Source organism: Crinia signifera, chromosome 8 (assembly GCF_055691185.1).
Source record: "Crinia signifera chromosome 8, ASM5569118v1, whole genome shotgun sequence".
In the NCBI taxonomy this organism is placed as follows: Eukaryota; Metazoa; Chordata; class Amphibia; order Anura; family Myobatrachidae; genus Crinia; species Crinia signifera.
The window spans coordinates 69,057,884-69,077,719 of NC_139224.1; the positions used below are offsets into that span (position 1 = coordinate 69,057,884).

Consider the following 19,836-nt stretch of genomic DNA (forward strand, 5'->3'; position numbering starts at 1 on the left):
TAGTGTTGAGCCTCTTTAGTAGTTTAATTTGAGACCACCTGCTAATATTATGTCCTGTAGGTATTTTTACATTACCAACACATGATTTTTTTCAGTAAGCCAATAATGTTAGGAAACTTTTTTATTAGCTTACCTTTAGATAGAAGTAGAAGAGGGCAAAAAAGAGCCTGTATCTCACCTACAGCCATACCACATTGGATATGCCCAATCTCGTCTGATCTTGGAAGCTAAGCAGTGTTGGGCCTGGTTAGTACTTGGGTGGGAGACCACATGGGAAGACCACGTGCTGTAAGTTTTTTCCCATTACTGGCAAATTGTTTTTATTCTCTAGCTATTTAAATTGGAAACTTTTTCTTTTTATTGCCAATACAGACATTTGAGAGAGGTGAAACAGACACAATAGCCATCACCTAAAGACTTACCACACTGTTTCGGCCCAATTCCAACTGCTTTTGGCAGCTAAACAGTGTTGAGCCTCATTAGTAGTTTAATTTGAGACCACCTGCTAATATTATGTCCTGTAGGTCTTTTTACATTACCAACACATGATTTTTTCAGTAAGCCAATACAGTTAGGAAACTTTTTTATTAGCTTACCTGGTTATAGAAGTAGAAGAGGGCAAAAAAGTGCCTGTATCTCACCTACAGCCATACCACATTGGATACGCCCAGTCTCGTCTGATCTTGGAAGCTAAGCAGTGTTGGGCCTGGTTAGTACTTGGGTGGGAGACCACATGGGAACACCAGGTGCTGTAGGTTTTTTCCCATTACTGGCAAATTGTTTTTATTCTCTAGCTATTTAAATTGGAAACTTTTTCTTTTTATTGCCAATACAGACATTTGGGAGAGGTCAAACAGACACAATAGCCATCACCTAAAGACTTACCACACTGTTTCGGCCCAATTCCAACTGCTTTTGGCAGCTAAATAGTATTGAGCCTCTTTAGTAGTTTAATTTGAGACCACCTGCTAATATTATGTCCTGTAGGTCTTTTTACATTACCAACACATGATTTTTTTCAGTAAGCCAATACAGTTAGGAAACTTTTTTATTAGCTTACCTGGTAATAGAAGTAGAAGAGGGCAAAAAAGTGCCTGTATCTCACCTACAGCCATACCACGTTAGATACGCCTGATCTTGGAAGCTAAGCAGTGTTGGGCCTGGTTAGTACTTGGGTGGGAGACCACATGGGAACACCAGGTGCTGTAGGTTTTTTCCCATTACTGGCAAATTGTTTTAATTCTCTAGCTATTTAAATTGGAAACTTTTTCTTTTTATTGCCAATATAGACATTTGAGAGAGGTGAAACAGACACAATAGCCATCACCTAAAGACTTACCACACTGTTTTGGCCCAATTCCAACTGCTTTTGGCAGCTAAACAGTGTTGAGCCTCATTAGTAGTTTAATTTTAGACCACCTGCTAATATTATGTCCTGTAGGTCTTTTTACATTACCAACACATGATTTTTTTCAGTAAGCCAATAATGTTAGGAAACTTTTTTATTAGCTTACCTGGTTATAGAAGTAGAAGAGGGCAAAAAAGTTACTCTATCTCACCTACAGCCATACCACATTGGATACGCCCAATCTCGTCTGATCTTGGAAGCTAAGCAGTGTTGGGCCTGCTTAGTACTTGGGTGGGAGACCACATGGGAACACCACGTGCTGTAGGTTTTTTCCTATTACTGGCAAATTATTTTTATTCTCTAGCTATTTAAATTGGAAACTTTTTCTTTTTATTGCCAATACAGACATTTGGGAGAGGTCAAACAGACACAATAGCCATCACCTAAAGACTTATAACACTGTTTCGGCCCAATTCCAACTGCTTTTGGCAGCTAAATAGTGTTGAGCCTCTTTAGTAGTTTAATTTGAGACCACCTGCTAATATTATGTCCTGTAGGTATTTTTACATTACCAACACATGATTTTTTTCAGTAAGCCAATAATGTTAGGAAACTTTTTTATTAGCTTACCTTTAGATAGAAGTAGAAGAGGGCAAAAAAGAGCCTGTATCTCACCTACAGCCATACCACATTGGATATGCCCAATCTCGTCTGATCTTGGAAGCTAAGCAGTGTTGGGCCTGGTTAGTACTTGGGTGGGAGACCACATGGGAAGACCACGTGCTGTAAGTTTTTTCCCATTACTGGCAAATTGTTTTTATTCTCTAGCTATTTAAATTGGAAACTTTTTCTTTTTATTGCCAATACAGACATTTGAGAGAGGTGAAACAGACACAATAGCCATCACCTAAAGACTTACCACACTGTTTCGGCCCAATTCCAACTGCTTTTGGCAGCTAAACAGTGTTGAGCCTCATTAGTAGTTTAATTTGAGACCACCTGCTAATATTATGTCCTGTAGGTCTTTTTACATTACCAACACATGATTTTTTCAGTAAGCCAATACAGTTAGGAAACTTTTTTATTAGCTTACCTGGTTATAGAAGTAGAAGAGGGCAAAAAAGTGACTGTATCTCACCTACAGCCATACCACATTGAATAAGCCCAAACTCGTCTGATTTTGGAAGCTAAGCAGTGTTGGGTCTGGTTAGTACTTGGGTGGGAGACCACATGCGAACACCACATGCTGTAGGTTTTTTTCCCATTACTGGCAAATTGTTTTTATTCTATAGCTATTTAAATTGGAAACTTTTTCTTTTTATTGCCAATACAGACATTTGAGAGAGGTGAAACAGACACAATAGCCATCACATGAAGACTTACCACACTGTTTCGGCCCAATTCCAACTGCTTTTGGCAGCTAAACAGTGTTGAGCCTCTTTAGTAGTTTAATTTGAGACCACCTGCTAATATTATGTCCTGTAGGACTTTTTACATTACCAACACATGATTTTTTTCAGTAAGCCAATACAGTTAGGAAACTTTTTTATTAGCTTACCTGGTTATAGAAGTAGAAGAGGGCAAAAAAGTGCCTGTATCTCACCTACAGCCATACCATGTTAGATACGCCTGATCTTGGAAGCTAAGCAGTGTTGGGCCTGGTTAGTACTTGGGTGGGAGACCACATGGGAACACCAGGTGCTGTAGGTTTTTTCCCATTACTGGCAAATTGTTTTTATTCTCTAGCTATTTAAATTGAAAACTTTTTGTTTTTATTGCCAATACAGACATTTGAGAGAGGTGAAACAGACACAATAGCCATCACCTAAAGACTTACCACACTGTTTCGGCCTAATTCCAACTGCTTTTGGCAGCTAAACAGTGTTGAGCCTCTTTAGTAGTTTAATTTGAGACCACCTGCTAATATTATGTCCTGTAGGTCTTTTTACATTACCAACACATGATTTTTTTCAGTAAGCCAATACAGTTAGGAAACTTTTTTATTAGCTTACCTGGTTATAGAAGTAGAAGAGGGCAAAAAAGTGCCTGTATCTCACCTACAGCCATACCACATTGGATACGCCCAATCTCATCTGATCTTGGAAGCTAAGCAGTGTTGGGCCTGGTTAGTACTTGGGTGGGAGACCACATGGGAACACCAGGTGCTGTAGGTTTTTTTCTCATTACTGGCAAATTGTTTTTATTCTCTAGCTATTTAAATTGGAAACTTTTTCTTTTTATTGCCAATACAGACATTTGAGAGAGGTGAAACAGACACAATAGCCATCACCTAAAGACTTACCACACTGTTTCGGCCCAATTCCAACTGCTTTTGGCAGCTAAACAGTGTTGAGCCTCATTAGTAGTTTAATTTGAGACCACCTGCTAATATTATGTCCTGTAGGTCTTTTTACATTAGCAACACATGATTTTTTTCAGTAAGCCAATAATGTTAGGAAACTTTTTTATTAGCTTACCTGGTTATAGAAGTAGAAGAGGGAAAAAAAAAGTAACTGTATCTCACCTACAGCCATACCACATTGGATACGCCTGATCTTGGAAGCTAAGCAGTGTTGGGCCTGGTTAGTACTTGGGTGGGAGACCACATGGGAACACAACATGCTGTAGGTTTTTTCCCATTACTGGCAAATTGTTTTTATTCTCTAGCTATTTAAATTGGAAACTTTTTCTTTTTATTGCCAATATAGAAATTTGAGAGAGGTGAAACAGACACAATAGCCATCACCTAAAGACTTACAACACTGTTTTGGCCCAATTCCAACTGCTTTTGGCAGCTAAACAGTGTTGAGCCTCATTAGTAGTTTAATTTGAGACCACCTGCTAATTTTATGTCCTGTAGGTCTTTTTACATTACCAACACATGATTTTTTTCAGTAAGCCAATAATGTTAGGAAACTTTTTTATTAGCTTACCTGGTTATATAAGTAGAAGAGGGCAGAAAAGTGCCTGTATCTCACCTACAGCCATACCACATTGGATACGCCCAATCTCGTCTGATCTTGGAAGCTAAGCAGTGTTGGGTCTGGTTAGTACTTGGGTGGGAGACCACATGGGAACACCACGTGCTGTAGGTTTTTTCCCATTACTGGCAAATTGTTTTTATTCTCTAGCTATTTAAATTGGAAACTTTTTCTTTTTATTGCCAATACCGACATCTGGGAGAGGTCAAACAGACACAATAGCCATCACCTAAAGACTTACCACACTGTTTCGGCCCAATTCCAACTGCTTTTGGCAGCTAAACAGTGTTGAGCCTCATTAGTAGTTTAATTTGAGACCACCTGCTAATATTATGTCCTGTAGGTCTTTTTACATTAGCAACACATGATTTTTTTCAGTAAGCCAATAATGTTAGGAAACTTTTTTATTAGCTTACCTGGTTATAGAAGTAGAAGAGGGAAAAAAAAAGTAACTGTATCTCACCTACAGCCATACCACATTGGATACGCCTGATCTTGGAAGCTAAGCAGTGTTGGGCCTGGTTAGTACTTGGGTGGGAGACCACATGGGAACACAACATGCTGTAGGTTTTTTCCCATTACTGGCAAATTGTTTTTATTCTCTAGCTATTTAAATTGGAAACTTTTTCTTTTTATTGCCAATATAGAAATTTGAGAGAGGTGAAACAGACACAATAGCCATCACCTAAAGACTTACAACACTGTTTTGGCCCAATTCCAACTGCTTTTGGCAGCTAAACAGTGTTGAGCCTCATTAGTAGTTTAATTTGAGACCACCTGCTAATATTATGTCCTGTAGGTCTTTTTACATTACCAACACATGATTTTTTTCAGTAAGCCAATAATGTTAGGAAACTTTTTTATTAGCTTACCTGGTTATAGAAGTAGAAGAGGGCAAAAAAGTGCCTGTATCTCACCTACAGCCATACCACATTGGATACGCCCAATCTCGTCTGATCTTGGAAGCTAAGCAGTGTTGGGTCTGGTTAGTACTTGGGTGGGAGACCACATGGGAACACCACGTGCTGTAGGTTTTTTCCCATTACTGGCAAATTGTTTTTATTCTCTAGCTATTTAAATTGGAAACTTTTTCTTTTTATTGCCAATACCGACATCTGGGAGAGGTCAAACAGACACAATAGCCATCACCTAAAGACTTACCACACTGTTTCGGCCTAATTCCAACTGCTTTTGGCAGCTAAACAGTGTTGAGCCTCTTTAGTAGTTTAATTTGAGACCACCTGCTAATATTATGTCCTGTAGGTCTTTTTACATTACCAACACATGATTTTTTTCAGTAAGCCAATACAGTTAGGAAACTTTTTTATTAGCTTACCTGGTTATAGAAGTAGAAGAGGGCAAAAAAGTGCCTGTATCTCACCTACAGCCATACCACATTGGATACGCCCAATCTCGTCTGATCTTGGAAGCTAAGCAGTGTTGGGCCTGGTTAGTACTTGGGAGGGAGACCACATGGGAACACCAGGTGCTGTAGGTTTTTTTCCCATTACTGGCAAATTGTTTTTATTCTCTAGCTATTTAAATTGGAAACGTTTTCTTTTTATTGCCAATACAGACATTTGAGAGAGGTGAAACAGACACAATAGCCATCACCTAAAGACTTACCACACTGTTTCGGCCCAATTCCAACTGCTTTTGGCAGCTAAACAGTGTTGAGCCTCATTAGTAGTTTAATTTGAGACCACCTGCTAATATTATGTCCTGTAGGTCTTTTTACATTACCAACACATGATTTTTTTCAGTAAGCCAATAATGTTAGGAAACTTTTTTATTAGCTAACCTGGTTATAGAAGTAGAAGAGGGCAAAAAAGTTACTCTATGTCACCTACAGCCATACCACATTGGATACGCCCAATCTCGTCTGATCTTGGAAGCTAAGCAGTGTTGGGCCTGGTTAGTACTTGGGTGGTAGACCACATGGGAACACCACGTGCTGTAGGTTTTTTCCCATTACTGGCAAATTATTTTTATTCTCTAGCTATTTAAATTGGAAACTTTTTCTTTTTATTGCCAATACAGACATTTGGGAGAGGTCAAACAGACACAATAGCCATCACCTAAAGACTTACCACACTGTTTCGGCCTAATTCCAACTGCTTTTGGCAGCTAAACAGTGTTGAGCCTCTTTAGTAGTTTAATTTGAGACCACCTGCTAATATTATGTCCTGTAGGTCTTTTTACATTACCAACACATGATTTTTTTCAGTAAGCCAATACAGTTAGGAAACTTTTTTATTAGCTTACCTGGTTATAGAAGTAGAAGAGGGTAAAAAAGTGCCTGTATCTCACCTACAGCCATACCACATTGGATACGCCCAATCTCGTCTGATCTTGGAAGATAAGCAGTGTTGGGCCTGGTTAGTACTTGGGTGGGAGACCACATGGGAACACCAGGTGCTGTAGGTTTTTTTCCCATTACTGGCAAATTGTTTTTATTCTCTAGCTATTTAAATTGGAAACTTTTTCTTTTTATTGCCAATACAGACATTTGAGAGAGGTGAAACAGACACAATAGCCATCACCTAAAGACTTACCACACTGTTTCGGCCCAATTCCAACTGCTTTTGGCAGCTAAACAGTGTTGAGCCTCATTAGTAGTTTAATTTGAGACCACCTGCTAATATTATGTCCTGTAGGTCTTTTTACATTAGCAACACATGATTTTTTTCAGTAAGCCAATAATGTTAGGAAACTTTTTTATTAGCTTACCTGGTTATAGAAGTAGAAGAGGGCAAAAAAGTAACTGTATCTCACCTACAGCCATACCACATTGGATACGCCTGATCTTGGAAGCTAAGCAGTGTTGGGCCTGGTTAGTATTTCGGTGGGAGACCACATGGGAACACCACGTGCTGTATGTTTTTTCCCATTACTGGCAAATTGTTTTTATTCTCTAGCTATTTAAATTGGAAACTTTTTCTTTTTATTGCCAATACAGACTTCTGGGAGAGGTCAAACAGACACAATAGCCATCACCTAAAGACTTACCACACTGTTTCGGCCTAATTCCAACTGCTTTTGGCAGCTAAACAGTGTTGAGCCTCTTTAGTAGTTTAATTTGAGCCCACCTGCTAATATTATGTCCTGTAGGTCTTTTTACATTACCAACACATGATTTTTTTCAGTAAGCCAATACAGTTAGGAAACTTTTTTATTAGCTTACCTGGTTATAGAAGTAGAAGAGGGCAAAAAAGTGCCTGTATCTCACCTACAGCCATACCACATTGGATGCGCCCAATCTCGTCTGATCTTGGAAGCTAAGCAGTGTTGGGCCTGGTTAGTACTTGGGTGGGAGACCACATGGGAACACCAGGTGCTGTAGGTTTTTTTCCCATTACTGGCAAATTGTTTTTATTCTCTAGCTATTTAAATTGGAAACTTTTTCTTTTTATTGCCAATACAGACATTTGAGAGAGGTGAAACAGACACAATAGCCATCACCTAAAGACTTACCACACTGTTTCGGCCCAATTACAACTGCTTTTGGCAGCTAAACAGTGTTGAGCCTCATTAGTAGTTTAATTTGAGACCACCTGCTAATATTATGTCCTGTAGGTCTTTTTACATTACCAACACATGATTTTTTTCAGTAAGCCAATAATGTTAGGAAACTTTTTTATTAGCTAACCTGGTTATAGAAGTAGAAGAGGGCAAAAAAGTTACTCTATGTCACCTACAGCCATACCACATTGGATACGCCCAATCTCGTCTGATCTTGGAAGCTAAGCAGTGTTGGGCCTGGTTAGTACTTGGGTGGGAGACCACATGGGAACACCAAATGCTGTAGGTTTTTTCCCATTACTGGCAAATTATTTTTATTCTCTAGCTATTTAAATTGGAAACTTTTTCTTTTTATTGCCAATACAGACATTTGGGAGAGGTCAAACAGACACAATAGCCATCACCTAAAGACTTATAACACTGTTTCGGCCCAATTCCAACTGCTTTTGGCAGCTAAATAGTGTTGAGCCTCTTTAGTAGTTTAATTTGAGACCACCTGCTAATATTATGTCCTGTAGGTATTTTTACATTACCAACACATGATTTTTTTCAGTAAGCCAATACAGTTAGGAAACTTTTTTATTAGCTTACCTTTAGATAGAAGTAGAAGAGGGCAAAAAAGAGCCTGTATCTCACCTGCAGCCATACCACATTGGATATGCCCAATCTCATCTGATCTTGGAAGCTAAGCAGTGTTGGGCCTGGTTAGTACTTGGGTGGGAGACCACATGGGAAGACCACGTGCTGTAAGTTTTTTCCCATTACTGGCAAATTGTTTTTATTCTCTAGCTATTTAAATTGGAAACTTTTTCTTTTTATTGCCAATACAGACATTTGAGAGAGGTGAAACAGACACAATAGCCATCATCTAAAGACTTACCACACTGTTTCGGCCCAATTCCAACTGCTTTTGGCAGCTAAACAGTGTTGAGCCTCATTAGTAGTTTAATTTGAGACCACCTGCTAATATTATGTCCTGTAGGTCTTTTTACATTACCAACACATGATTTTTTCAGTAAGCCAATACAGTTAGGAAACTTTTTTATTAGCTTACCTGGTTATAGAAGTAGAAGAGGGCAAAAAAGTGACTGTATCTCACCTACAGCCATACCACATTGGATACGCCCAATCTCGTCTGATTTTGGAAGCTAAGCAGTGTTGGGCCTGGTTAGTACTTGGGTGGGAGACCAAATGCGAACACCACGTGCTGTAGGTTTTTTTCCCATTACTGGCAAATTGTTTTTATTCTCTAGCTATTTAAATTGAAAACTTTTTGTTTTTATTGCCAATACAGACATTTGAGAGAGGTGAAACAGACACAATAGCCATCACCTAAAGACTTACCACACTGTTTCGGCCCAATTCCAACTTCTTTTGGCAGCTAAACAGTGTTGAGCCTCTTTAGTAGTTTAATTTGAGACCACCTGCTAATATTATGTCCTGTAGGTCTTTTTACATGAGCAACACATGATTTTTTTCAGTAAGCCAATAATGTTAGGAAACTTTTTTATTAGCTTACCTGGTTATAGAAGTAGAAGAGGGCAAAAAAGTGCCTGTATCTCATCTACAGCCATACCACATTGGATACGCCCAATCTCGTCTGATCTTGAAAGCTAAGCAGTGTTGGGCCTGGTTAGTACTTGGGTGGGAGACCACATGGTAACACCAGGTGCTGTAGGTTTTTTCCCATTACTGGCAAATTGTTTTTATTCTCTAGCTATTTAAATTGGAAACTTTTTCTTTTTATTGCCAATATAGAAATTTGAGAGAGGTGAAACAGACACAATAGCCATCACCTAAAGACTTACCACACTGTTTCGGCCTAATTCCAACTGCTTTTGGCAGCTAAACAGTGTTGAGCCTCTTTAGTAGTTTAATTTGAGACCACCTGCTAATATTATGTCCTGTAGGTCTTTTTACATTACCAACACATGATTTTTTTCAGTAAGCCAATACAGTTAGGAAACTTTTTTATTAGCTTACCTGGTTATAGAAGTAGAAGAGGGCAAAAAAGTGCCTGTATCTCACCTACAGCCATACCACATTGGATACGCCCAATCTCGTCTGATCTTGGAAGATAAGCAGTGTTGGGCCTGGTTAGTACTTGGGTGGGAGACCACATGGGAACACCAGGTGCTGTAGGTTTTTTTCCCATTACTGGCAAATTGTTTTTATTCTCTAGCTATTTAAATTGGAAACTTTTTCTTTTTATTGCCAATACAGACATTTGAGAGAGGTGAAACAGACACAATAGCCATCACCTAAAGACTTACCACACTGTTTCGGCCCAATTCCAACTGCTTTTGGCAGCTAAACAGTGTTGAGCCTCATTAGTAGTTTAATTTGAGACCACCTGCTAATATTATGTCCTGTAGGTCTTTTTACATTAGCAACACATGATTTTTTTCAGTAAGCCAATAATGTTAGGAAACTTTTTTATTAGCTTACCTGGTTATAGAAGTAGAAGAGGGCAAAAAAGTAACTGTATCTCACCTACAGCCATACCACATTGGATACGCCTGATCTTGGAAGCTAAGCAGTGTTGGGCCTGGTTAGTATTTGGGTGGGAGACCACATGGGAACACCACGTGCTGTATGTTTTTTCCCATTACTGGCAAATTGTTTTTATTCTCTAGCTATTTAAATTGGAAACTTTTACTTTTTATTGCCAATACAGACATTTGAGAGAGGTGAAACTGACACAATAGCCATCACCTAAAGACTTACCACACTGTTTCGGCCCAATTCCAACTACTTTTGGCACCTAACAGTGTTGAGCCTCATTAGTAGTTTAATTTGAGACCACCTGCTAATATTATGTCCTGTAGGTCTTTTTACATTACCAACACATGATTTTTTTCAGTAAGCCAATAATGTTAGGAAACTTTTTTATTAGCTTACCTGGTTATAGAAGTAGAAGAGGGCAAAAAAGTGACTGTATCTCACCTACAGCCATACCACATTGGATACGCCCAATCTCATCTGATCTTGGAAGCTAAGCAGTGTTGGGCCTGGTTAGTACTTGGGTGGGAGACCACATGGGAACACCATGTGCTGTAGGCTTTTTCCCATTACTGGCAAATTGTTTTTATTCTCTAGCTATTTAAATTGGAAACTTTTTCTTTTTATTGCCAATACAGACATTTGGGAGAGGTCAAACAGACACAATAGCCATCACCTAAAGACTTATAACACTGTTTCGGCCCAATTCCAACTGCTTTTGGCAGCTAAACAGTGTTGAGCCTCATTAGTAGTTTAATTTGAGACCACCTGCTAATATTATGTCCTGTAGGTCTTTTTACATTAGCAACACATGATTTTTTTCAGTAAGCCAATAATGTTAGGAAACTTTTTAATTAGCTTACCTGGTTATAGAAGTAGAAGAGGGCAAAAAAGTAACTGTATCTCACCTACAGCCATACCACATTGGATACGCCTGATCTTGGAAGCTAAGCAGTGTTGGGCCTGGTTAGTATTTCGGTGGGAGACCACATGGGAACACCACGTGCTGTATGTTTTTTCCCATTACTGGCAAATTGTTTTTATTCTCTAGCTATTTAAATTGGAAACTTTTTCTTTTTATTGCCAATACAGACTTCTGGGAGAGGTCAAACAGACACAATAGCCATCACCTAAAGACTTACCACACTGTTTCGGCCTAATTCCAACTGCTTTTGGCAGCTAAACAGTGTTGAGCCTCTTTAGTAGTTTAATTTGAGCCCACCTGCTAATATTATGTCCTGTAGGTCTTTTTACATTACCAACACATGATTTTTTTCAGTAAGCCAATACAGTTAGGAAACTTTTTTATTAGCTTACCTGGTTATAGAAGTAGAAGAGGGCAAAAAAGTGCCTGTATCTCACCTACAGCCATACCACATTGGATGCGCCCAATCTCGTCTGATCTTGGAAGCTAAGCAGTGTTGGGCCTGGTTAGTACTTGGGTGGGAGACCACATGGGAACACCAGGTGCTGTAGGTTTTTTTCCCATTACTGGCAAATTGTTTTTATTCTCTAGCTATTTAAATTGGAAACTTTTTCTTTTTATTGCCAATACAGACATTTGAGAGAGGTGAAACAGACACAATAGCCATCACCTAAAGACTTACCACACTGTTTCGGCCCAATTACAACTGCTTTTGGCAGCTAAACAGTGTTGAGCCTCATTAGTAGTTTAATTTGAGACCACCTGCTAATATTATGTCCTGTAGGTCTTTTTACATTACCAACACATGATTTTTTTCAGTAAGCCAATAATGTTAGGAAACTTTTTTATTAGCTAACCTGGTTATAGAAGTAGAAGAGGGCAAAAAAGTTACTCTATGTCACCTACAGCCATACCACATTGGATACGCCCAATCTCGTCTGATCTTGGAAGCTAAGCAGTGTTGGGCCTGGTTAGTACTTGGGTGGGAGACCACATGGGAACACCAAATGCTGTAGGTTTTTTCCCATTACTGGCAAATTATTTTTATTCTCTAGCTATTTAAATTGGAAACTTTTTCTTTTTATTGCCAATACAGACATTTGGGAGAGGTCAAACAGACACAATAGCCATCACCTAAAGACTTATAACACTGTTTCGGCCCAATTCCAACTGCTTTTGGCAGCTAAATAGTGTTGAGCCTCTTTAGTAGTTTAATTTGAGACCACCTGCTAATATTATGTCCTGTAGGTATTTTTACATTACCAACACATGATTTTTTTCAGTAAGCCAATACAGTTAGGAAACTTTTTTATTAGCTTACCTTTAGATAGAAGTAGAAGAGGGCAAAAAAGAGCCTGTATCTCACCTGCAGCCATACCACATTGGATATGCCCAATCTCATCTGATCTTGGAAGCTAAGCAGTGTTGGGCCTGGTTAGTACTTGGGTGGGAGACCACATGGGAAGACCACGTGCTGTAAGTTTTTTCCCATTACTGGCAAATTGTTTTTATTCTCTAGCTATTTAAATTGGAAACTTTTTCTTTTTATTGCCAATACAGACATTTGAGAGAGGTGAAACAGACACAATAGCCATCATCTAAAGACTTACCACACTGTTTCGGCCCAATTCCAACTGCTTTTGGCAGCTAAACAGTGTTGAGCCTCATTAGTAGTTTAATTTGAGACCACCTGCTAATATTATGTCCTGTAGGTCTTTTTACATTACCAACACATGATTTTTTCAGTAAGCCAATACAGTTAGGAAACTTTTTTATTAGCTTACCTGGTTATAGAAGTAGAAGAGGGCAAAAAAGTGACTGTATCTCACCTACAGCCATACCACATTGGATACGCCCAATCTCGTCTGATTTTGGAAGCTAAGCAGTGTTGGGCCTGGTTAGTACTTGGGTGGGAGACCAAATGCGAACACCACGTGCTGTAGGTTTTTTTCCCATTACTGGCAAATTGTTTTTATTCTCTAGCTATTTAAATTGAAAACTTTTTGTTTTTATTGCCAATACAGACATTTGAGAGAGGTGAAACAGACACAATAGCCATCACCTAAAGACTTACCACACTGTTTCGGCCCAATTCCAACTTCTTTTGGCAGCTAAACAGTGTTGAGCCTCATTAGTAGTTTAATTTGAGACCACCTGCTAATATTATGTCCTGTAGGTCTTTTTACATGAGCAACACATGATTTTTTTCAGTAAGCCAATAATGTTAGGAAACTTTTTTATTAGCTTACCTGGTTATAGAAGTAGAAGAGGGCAAAAAAGTGCCTGTATCTCATCTACAGCCATACCACATTGGATACGCCCAATCTCGTCTGATCTTGAAAGCTAAGCAGTGTTGGGCCTGGTTAGTACTTGGGTGGGAGACCACATGGTAACACCAGGTGCTGTAGGTTTTTTCCCATTACTGGCAAATTGTTTTTATTCTCTAGCTATTTAAATTGGAAACTTTTTCTTTTTATTGCCAATATAGAAATTTGAGAGAGGTGAAACAGACACAATAGCCATCACCTAAAGACTTACCACACTGTTTCGGCCTAATTCCAACTGCTTTTGGCAGCTAAACAGTGTTGAGCCTCTTTAGTAGTTTAATTTGAGACCACCTGCTAATATTATGTCCTGTAGGTCTTTTTACATTACCAACACATGATTTTTTTCAGTAAGCCAATACAGTTAGGAAACTTTTTTATTAGCTTACCTGGTTATAGAAGTAGAAGAGGGCAAAAAAGTGCCTGTATCTCACCTACAGCCATACCACATTGGATACGCCCAATCTCGTCTGATCTTGGAAGATAAGCAGTGTTGGGCCTGGTTAGTACTTGGGTGGGAGACCACATGGGAACACCAGGTGCTGTAGGTTTTTTTCCCATTACTGGCAAATTGTTTTTATTCTCTAGCTATTTAAATTGGAAACTTTTTCTTTTTATTGCCAATACAGACATTTGAGAGAGGTGAAACAGACACAATAGCCATCACCTAAAGACTTACCACACTGTTTCGGCCCAATTCCAACTGCTTTTGGCAGCTAAACAGTGTTGAGCCTCATTAGTAGTTTAATTTGAGACCACCTGCTAATATTATGTCCTGTAGGTCTTTTTACATTAGCAACACATGATTTTTTTCAGTAAGCCAATAATGTTAGGAAACTTTTTTATTAGCTTACCTGGTTATAGAAGTAGAAGAGGGCAAAAAAGTAACTGTATCTCACCTACAGCCATACCACATTGGATACGCCTGATCTTGGAAGCTAAGCAGTGTTGGGCCTGGTTAGTATTTGGGTGGGAGACCACATGGGAACACCACGTGCTGTATGTTTTTTCCCATTACTGGCAAATTGTTTTTATTCTCTAGCTATTTAAATTGGAAACTTTTACTTTTTATTGCCAATACAGACATTTGAGAGAGGTGAAACTGACACAATAGCCATCACCTAAAGACTTACCACACTGTTTCGGCCCAATTCCAACTACTTTTGGCACCTAACAGTGTTGAGCCTCATTAGTAGTTTAATTTGAGACCACCTGCTAATATTATGTCCTGTAGGTCTTTTTACATTACCAACACATGATTTTTTTCAGTAAGCCAATAATGTTAGGAAACTTTTTTATTAGCTTACCTGGTTATAGAAGTAGAAGAGGGCAAAAAAGTGACTGTATCTCACCTACAGCCATACCACATTGGATACGCCCAATCTCATCTGATCTTGGAAGCTAAGCAGTGTTGGGCCTGGTTAGTACTTGGGTGGGAGACCACATGGGAACACCATGTGCTGTAGGCTTTTTCCCATTACTGGCAAATTGTTTTTATTCTCTAGCTATTTAAATTGGAAACTTTTTCTTTTTATTGCCAATACAGACATTTGGGAGAGGTCAAACAGACACAATAGCCATCACCTAAAGACTTATAACACTGTTTCGGCCCAATTCCAACTGCTTTTGGCAGCTAAATAGTGTTGAGCCTCTTTAGTAGTTTAATTTGAGACCACCTGCTAATATTATGTCCTGTAGGTATTTTTACATTACCAACACATGATTTTTTTCAGTAAGCCAATACAGTTAGGAAACTTTTTTATTAGCTTACCTTTAGATAGAAGTAGAAGAGGGCAAAAAAGAGCCTGTATCTCACCAACAGCCATACCACATTGGATATGCTCAATCTCGTCTGATCTTGGAAGCTAAGCAGTGTTGGGCATGGTTAGTACTTGGGTGGGAGACCACATGGGAAGACCACGTGCTGTAAGTTTTTTCCCATTACTGGCAAATTGTTTTTATTCTCTAGCTATTTAAATTGGAAACTTTTTCTTTTTATTGCCAATACAGACATTTGAGAGAGGTGAAACAGACACAATAGCCATCACCTAAAGACTTACCACACTGTTTCGGCCCAATTCCAACTGCTTTTGGCAGCTAAACAGTGTTGAGCCTCATTAGTAGTTTAATTTGAGACCACCTGCTAATATTATGTCCTGTAGGTCTTTTTACATTACCAACACATGATTTTTTCAGTAAGCCAATACAGTTAGGAAACTTTTTTATTAGCTTACCTGGTTATAGAAGTAGAAGAGGGCAAAAAAGTGACTGTATCTCACCTACAGCCATACCACATTGGATACGCCCAATCTCGTCTGATTTTGGAAGCTAAGCAGTGTTGGGCCTGGTTAGTACTTGGGTGGGAGACCAAATGCGAACACCACGTGCTGTAGGTTTTTTTTTCCATTACTGGCAAATTGTTTTTATTCTCTAGCTATTTAAATTGGAAACTTTTTCTTTTTATTGCCAATACAGACATTTGAGAGAGGTGAAACAGACACAATAGCCATCACCTAAAGACTTACCACACTGTTTCGGCCCAATTCCAACTGCTTTTGGCAGCTAAACAGTGTTGAGCCTCTTTAGTAGTTTAATTTGAGACCACCTGCTTATATTATGTCCTGTAGGACTTTTTACATTACCAACACATGATTTTTTTCAGTAAGCCAATACAGTTAGGAAACTTTTTTATTAGCTTACCTGGTTATAGAAGTAGAAGAGGGCAAAAAAGTGCCTGTATTTCACCTACAGCCATACCACATTGGATACGCCCAATCTCGTCTGATCTTGGAAGCTAAGCAGTGTTGGGCCTGGTTAGTACTTGGGTGGGAGACCACATGGGAACACCAGGTGCTGTAGGTTTTTTCCCATTACTGGCAAATTGTTTTTATTCTCTAGCTATTTAAATTGGAATCTTTTTCTTTTTATTGCCACTACAGACATTTGGGAGAGGTCAAACAGACACAATAGCCATCACCTAAAGACTTACCACACTGTTTCGGCCCAATTCCAACTGCTTTTGGCAGCTAAATAGTATTGAGCCTCTTTAGTAGTTTAATTTGAGACCACCTGCTAATATTATGTCCTGTAGGTCTTTTTACATTACCAACACATGATTTTTTTCAGTAAGCCAATACAGTTAGGAAACTTTTTTATTAGCTTACCTGGTTATAGAAGTAGAAGAGGGCAAAAAAGAGACTGTATCTCACCTACAGCCATACCACGTTAGATACGCCTGATCTTGGAAGCTAAGCAGTGTTGGGCCTGGTTAGTACGTACTTGGGTGGGAGACCACATGGGAACACCAGGTGCTGTAGGTTTTTTCCCATTACTGGCAAATTGTTTTTATTCTCTAGTTATTTAAATTGAAAACTTTTTGTTTTTATTGCCAATACAGACATTTGAGAGAGGTGAAACAGACACAATAGCCATCACCTAAAGACTTACCACACTGTTTCGGCCCAATTCCAACTTCTTTTGGCAGCTAAACAGTGTTGAGCCTCATTAGTAGTATAATTTGAGACCACCTGCTAATATTATGTCCTGTAGGTCTTTTTACATGAGCAACACATGATTTTTTTCAGTAAGCCAATAATGTTAGGAAACTTTTTTATTAGCTTACCTGGTTATAGAAGTAGAAGAGGGCAAAAAAGTGCCTGTATCTCATCTACAGCCATACCACATTGGATACGCCCAATCTCGTCTGATCTTGGAAGCTAAGCAGTGTTGGGCCTGGTTAGTACTTGGGTGGGAGACCACATGGGAACACCAGGTGCTGTAGGTTTTTTCCCATTACTGGCAAATTGTTTTTATTCTCTAGCTATTTAAATTGGAAACTTTTTCTTTTTATTGCCAATATAGACATTTGAGAGAGGTGAAACAGACACAATAGCCATCACCTAAAGACTTACAACACTGTTTTGGCCCAATTCCAACTGCTTTTGGCAGCTAAACAGTGTTGAGCCTCATTAGTAGTTTAATTTGAGACCACCTGCTAATATTATGTCCTGTAGGTCTTTTTACATTACCAACACATGATTTTTTTCAGTAAGCCAATAATGTTAGGAAACTTTTTTATTAGCTTACCTGGTTATAGAAGTAGAAGAGGGCAAAAAAGTGCCTGTATCTCACCTACAGCCATACCACATTGGATACGCCCAATCTCGTCTGATCTTGGAAGCTAAGCAGTGTTGGGTCTGGTTAGTACTTGGGTGGGAGACCACATGGGAACACCACGTGCTGTAGGTTTTTTCCCAGTACTGGCAAATTGTTTTTATTCTCTAGCTATTTAAATTGGAAACTTTTTCTTTTTATTGCCAATACAGACATCTGGGAGAGGTCAAACAGACACAATAGCCATCACCTAAAGACTTACCCCACTGTTTCGGTCCAATTCCAACTGCTTTTGGCATCTAAATAGTGTTGAGCCTCTTTAGTAGTTTAATTTGAGACCACCTGCTAATATTATGTCCTGTAGGTCTTTTTACATTACCAACACATGACTTTTTCAGTAAGCCAATACAGTTAGGAAACTTTTTTATTAGCTTACCTGGTTATAGAAGTAGAAGAGGGCAAAAAAGTGACTGTATCTCACCTACAGCCATACCACATTGGATACGCCCAATCTCGTCTGATCTTGGAAGCTAAGCAGTGTTGGGCCTGGTTAGTACTTGGGTGGGAGACCACATGGGAACACCAGGTGCTGTAGGTTTTTTCCCATTACTGGCAAATTGTTTTTATTCTATAGCTATTTAAATTGGAAACTTTTTCTTTTTATTGTCAATACAGACATTTGAGAGAGGTGAAACAGACACAATAGCCATCACCTAAAGACTTACCACACTGTTTTGGCCCAATTCCAACTGCTTTTGGCAGCTAAACAGTGTTGAGCCTCATTAGTAGTTTATTTGAGACCACCTGCTAATATTATGTCCTGTAGGTCTTTTTACATTACCAACACATGATTTTTTTCAGTAAGCCAATAATGTTAGGAAACTTTTTTATTAGCTTACCTGGTTATAGAAGTAGAAGAGGGCAAAAAAGTGCCTGTATCTCACCTACAGCCATACCACATTGGATACGCCCAATCTCGTCTGATCTTGGAAGCTAAGCAGTGTTGGGTCTTGTTAGTACTTGGGTGGGAGACCACATGGGAACACCACGTGCTGTAGGTTTTTTCCCAGTACTGGCAAATTGTTTTTATTCTCTAGCTATTTAAATTGGAAACTTTTTCTTTTTATTGCCAATACAGACATCTGGGAGAGGTCAAACAGACACAATAGCCATCACCTAAAGACTTACCCACTGTTTCGGTCCAATTCCAACTGCTTTTGGCAGCTAAATAGTGTTGAGCCTCTTTAGTAGTTTAATTTGAGACCACCTGCTAATATTATGTCCTGTAGGTCTTTTTACATTACCAACACATGACTTTTTCAGTAAGCCAATACAGTTAGGAAACTTTTTTTTTAGCTTACCTGGTTATAGAAGTAGAAGAGGGCAAAAAAGTGACTGTATCTCACCTACAGCCATACCACATTGGATACGCCCAATCTCGTCTGATCTTGGAAGCTAAGCAGTGTTGGGCCTGGTTAGTACTTGGGTGGGAGACCACATGGGAACACCAGGTGCTGTAGGTTTTTTCCCATTACTGGCAAATTGTTTTTATTCTATAGCTATTTAAATTGGAAACTTTTTCTTTTTATTGTCAATACAGACATTTGAGAGAGGTGAAACAGACACAATAGCCATCACCTAAAGACTTACCACACTGTTTTGGCCCAATTCCAACTGCTTTTGGCAGCTAAACAGTGTTGAGCCTCATTAGTAGTTTATTTGAGACCACCTGCTAATATTATGTCCTGTAGGTCTTTTTACATTACCAACACATGATTTTTTTCAGTAAGCCAATAATGTTAGGAAACTTTTTTATTAGCTTACCTGGTTATAGAAGTAGAAGAGGGCAAAAAAGTGACTCTATCTCACCTACAGCTATACCACATTGGATACTCCCAATCTCATCTGATCTTGGAAGCTAAGCATTGTTGGGCCTGGTTAGTACTTGGGTGGGAGACCACATGGGAACACCAGGTGCTGTAGGTTTTTTCCCATTACTGGCAAATTGTTTTTATTCTCTAGCTATTTAAATTGGAAACTTTTTATTTTTATTGCCAATACAGACATTTGGGAGAGGTCAAACAGACACAATAGCCATCACCTAAAGACTTACCACACTGT

The 19,836-nt window shown here is 39.0% G+C and overlaps 29 non-coding genes and 14 pseudogenes across 29 annotated transcripts; all 43 read left to right on the plus strand.

Annotated features, from left to right (window-relative positions):
* The first annotated feature begins 176 nt into the window (after positions 1–176).
* On the plus strand, positions 177–295 carry LOC146034639 (5S ribosomal RNA). Its single transcript, XR_014460044.1, has one exon. It is a non-coding gene; the product is annotated as a 5S ribosomal RNA (ribosomal RNA).
* A 344-nt stretch (positions 296–639) lies between these two features.
* Positions 640–758, plus strand: LOC146031273 (5S ribosomal RNA). Its single transcript, XR_014456743.1, has one exon. It is a non-coding gene; the product is annotated as a 5S ribosomal RNA (ribosomal RNA).
* Positions 759–1,103: 345 nt separating this feature from the next.
* Positions 1,104–1,212, plus strand: LOC146029349 (5S ribosomal RNA; annotated as a pseudogene).
* Positions 1,213–1,557: 345 nt separating this feature from the next.
* Positions 1,558–1,676, plus strand: LOC146034360 (5S ribosomal RNA). The gene has a single exon (XR_014459766.1). It is a non-coding gene; the product is annotated as a 5S ribosomal RNA (ribosomal RNA).
* A 345-nt stretch (positions 1,677–2,021) lies between these two features.
* LOC146034640 (5S ribosomal RNA) lies at positions 2,022–2,140 on the plus strand. The gene has a single exon (XR_014460045.1). It is a non-coding gene; the product is annotated as a 5S ribosomal RNA (ribosomal RNA).
* A 344-nt stretch (positions 2,141–2,484) lies between these two features.
* On the plus strand, positions 2,485–2,603 carry LOC146028911 (5S ribosomal RNA; annotated as a pseudogene).
* Positions 2,604–2,949: 346 nt separating this feature from the next.
* On the plus strand, positions 2,950–3,058 carry LOC146029522 (5S ribosomal RNA; annotated as a pseudogene).
* A 345-nt stretch (positions 3,059–3,403) lies between these two features.
* On the plus strand, positions 3,404–3,522 carry LOC146031185 (5S ribosomal RNA). The gene has a single exon (XR_014456657.1). It is a non-coding gene; the product is annotated as a 5S ribosomal RNA (ribosomal RNA).
* A 348-nt stretch (positions 3,523–3,870) lies between these two features.
* LOC146029793 (5S ribosomal RNA) lies at positions 3,871–3,979 on the plus strand (annotated as a pseudogene).
* Positions 3,980–4,324: 345 nt separating this feature from the next.
* On the plus strand, positions 4,325–4,443 carry LOC146034111 (5S ribosomal RNA). The gene has a single exon (XR_014459518.1). It is a non-coding gene; the product is annotated as a 5S ribosomal RNA (ribosomal RNA).
* A 347-nt stretch (positions 4,444–4,790) lies between these two features.
* Positions 4,791–4,899, plus strand: LOC146029794 (5S ribosomal RNA; annotated as a pseudogene).
* Positions 4,900–5,244: 345 nt separating this feature from the next.
* Positions 5,245–5,363, plus strand: LOC146034112 (5S ribosomal RNA). The gene has a single exon (XR_014459519.1). It is a non-coding gene; the product is annotated as a 5S ribosomal RNA (ribosomal RNA).
* Positions 5,364–5,708: 345 nt separating this feature from the next.
* Positions 5,709–5,827, plus strand: LOC146031405 (5S ribosomal RNA). Its single transcript, XR_014456872.1, has one exon. It is a non-coding gene; the product is annotated as a 5S ribosomal RNA (ribosomal RNA).
* Positions 5,828–6,173: 346 nt separating this feature from the next.
* LOC146034025 (5S ribosomal RNA) lies at positions 6,174–6,292 on the plus strand. The gene has a single exon (XR_014459432.1). It is a non-coding gene; the product is annotated as a 5S ribosomal RNA (ribosomal RNA).
* A 345-nt stretch (positions 6,293–6,637) lies between these two features.
* On the plus strand, positions 6,638–6,756 carry LOC146030511 (5S ribosomal RNA). The gene has a single exon (XR_014456002.1). It is a non-coding gene; the product is annotated as a 5S ribosomal RNA (ribosomal RNA).
* A 346-nt stretch (positions 6,757–7,102) lies between these two features.
* LOC146029724 (5S ribosomal RNA) lies at positions 7,103–7,211 on the plus strand (annotated as a pseudogene).
* A 345-nt stretch (positions 7,212–7,556) lies between these two features.
* Positions 7,557–7,675, plus strand: LOC146031658 (5S ribosomal RNA). The gene has a single exon (XR_014457120.1). It is a non-coding gene; the product is annotated as a 5S ribosomal RNA (ribosomal RNA).
* Positions 7,676–8,021: 346 nt separating this feature from the next.
* Positions 8,022–8,140, plus strand: LOC146034392 (5S ribosomal RNA). The gene has a single exon (XR_014459798.1). It is a non-coding gene; the product is annotated as a 5S ribosomal RNA (ribosomal RNA).
* A 345-nt stretch (positions 8,141–8,485) lies between these two features.
* Positions 8,486–8,604, plus strand: LOC146034833 (5S ribosomal RNA). The gene has a single exon (XR_014460236.1). It is a non-coding gene; the product is annotated as a 5S ribosomal RNA (ribosomal RNA).
* A 344-nt stretch (positions 8,605–8,948) lies between these two features.
* On the plus strand, positions 8,949–9,067 carry LOC146027788 (5S ribosomal RNA; annotated as a pseudogene).
* A 346-nt stretch (positions 9,068–9,413) lies between these two features.
* Positions 9,414–9,532, plus strand: LOC146034581 (5S ribosomal RNA). The gene has a single exon (XR_014459985.1). It is a non-coding gene; the product is annotated as a 5S ribosomal RNA (ribosomal RNA).
* Positions 9,533–9,877: 345 nt separating this feature from the next.
* LOC146030512 (5S ribosomal RNA) lies at positions 9,878–9,996 on the plus strand. The gene has a single exon (XR_014456003.1). It is a non-coding gene; the product is annotated as a 5S ribosomal RNA (ribosomal RNA).
* A 346-nt stretch (positions 9,997–10,342) lies between these two features.
* LOC146029696 (5S ribosomal RNA) lies at positions 10,343–10,451 on the plus strand (annotated as a pseudogene).
* A 344-nt stretch (positions 10,452–10,795) lies between these two features.
* LOC146032973 (5S ribosomal RNA) lies at positions 10,796–10,914 on the plus strand. The gene has a single exon (XR_014458384.1). It is a non-coding gene; the product is annotated as a 5S ribosomal RNA (ribosomal RNA).
* Positions 10,915–11,259: 345 nt separating this feature from the next.
* On the plus strand, positions 11,260–11,368 carry LOC146029725 (5S ribosomal RNA; annotated as a pseudogene).
* A 345-nt stretch (positions 11,369–11,713) lies between these two features.
* Positions 11,714–11,832, plus strand: LOC146031669 (5S ribosomal RNA). Its single transcript, XR_014457131.1, has one exon. It is a non-coding gene; the product is annotated as a 5S ribosomal RNA (ribosomal RNA).
* A 346-nt stretch (positions 11,833–12,178) lies between these two features.
* Positions 12,179–12,297, plus strand: LOC146034393 (5S ribosomal RNA). Its single transcript, XR_014459799.1, has one exon. It is a non-coding gene; the product is annotated as a 5S ribosomal RNA (ribosomal RNA).
* Positions 12,298–12,642: 345 nt separating this feature from the next.
* Positions 12,643–12,761, plus strand: LOC146034834 (5S ribosomal RNA). The gene has a single exon (XR_014460237.1). It is a non-coding gene; the product is annotated as a 5S ribosomal RNA (ribosomal RNA).
* A 344-nt stretch (positions 12,762–13,105) lies between these two features.
* On the plus strand, positions 13,106–13,224 carry LOC146027789 (5S ribosomal RNA; annotated as a pseudogene).
* Positions 13,225–13,570: 346 nt separating this feature from the next.
* LOC146034582 (5S ribosomal RNA) lies at positions 13,571–13,689 on the plus strand. The gene has a single exon (XR_014459986.1). It is a non-coding gene; the product is annotated as a 5S ribosomal RNA (ribosomal RNA).
* Positions 13,690–14,034: 345 nt separating this feature from the next.
* Positions 14,035–14,153, plus strand: LOC146030513 (5S ribosomal RNA). The gene has a single exon (XR_014456004.1). It is a non-coding gene; the product is annotated as a 5S ribosomal RNA (ribosomal RNA).
* A 346-nt stretch (positions 14,154–14,499) lies between these two features.
* Positions 14,500–14,608, plus strand: LOC146029697 (5S ribosomal RNA; annotated as a pseudogene).
* Positions 14,609–14,952: 344 nt separating this feature from the next.
* LOC146032974 (5S ribosomal RNA) lies at positions 14,953–15,071 on the plus strand. The gene has a single exon (XR_014458385.1). It is a non-coding gene; the product is annotated as a 5S ribosomal RNA (ribosomal RNA).
* A 345-nt stretch (positions 15,072–15,416) lies between these two features.
* Positions 15,417–15,535, plus strand: LOC146027722 (5S ribosomal RNA). Its single transcript, XR_014455109.1, has one exon. It is a non-coding gene; the product is annotated as a 5S ribosomal RNA (ribosomal RNA).
* A 344-nt stretch (positions 15,536–15,879) lies between these two features.
* Positions 15,880–15,998, plus strand: LOC146027790 (5S ribosomal RNA; annotated as a pseudogene).
* Positions 15,999–16,345: 347 nt separating this feature from the next.
* On the plus strand, positions 16,346–16,464 carry LOC146028781 (5S ribosomal RNA). Its single transcript, XR_014455266.1, has one exon. It is a non-coding gene; the product is annotated as a 5S ribosomal RNA (ribosomal RNA).
* Positions 16,465–16,809: 345 nt separating this feature from the next.
* On the plus strand, positions 16,810–16,922 carry LOC146029749 (5S ribosomal RNA; annotated as a pseudogene).
* Positions 16,923–17,267: 345 nt separating this feature from the next.
* LOC146030786 (5S ribosomal RNA) lies at positions 17,268–17,386 on the plus strand. The gene has a single exon (XR_014456271.1). It is a non-coding gene; the product is annotated as a 5S ribosomal RNA (ribosomal RNA).
* Positions 17,387–17,731: 345 nt separating this feature from the next.
* Positions 17,732–17,850, plus strand: LOC146034115 (5S ribosomal RNA). The gene has a single exon (XR_014459521.1). It is a non-coding gene; the product is annotated as a 5S ribosomal RNA (ribosomal RNA).
* Positions 17,851–18,194: 344 nt separating this feature from the next.
* LOC146028793 (5S ribosomal RNA) lies at positions 18,195–18,313 on the plus strand. The gene has a single exon (XR_014455268.1). It is a non-coding gene; the product is annotated as a 5S ribosomal RNA (ribosomal RNA).
* A 344-nt stretch (positions 18,314–18,657) lies between these two features.
* Positions 18,658–18,776, plus strand: LOC146027845 (5S ribosomal RNA; annotated as a pseudogene).
* Positions 18,777–19,119: 343 nt separating this feature from the next.
* On the plus strand, positions 19,120–19,238 carry LOC146028805 (5S ribosomal RNA). The gene has a single exon (XR_014455270.1). It is a non-coding gene; the product is annotated as a 5S ribosomal RNA (ribosomal RNA).
* Positions 19,239–19,582: 344 nt separating this feature from the next.
* Positions 19,583–19,701, plus strand: LOC146030817 (5S ribosomal RNA). The gene has a single exon (XR_014456301.1). It is a non-coding gene; the product is annotated as a 5S ribosomal RNA (ribosomal RNA).
* The last annotated feature ends 135 nt before the right edge of the window (positions 19,702–19,836 follow it).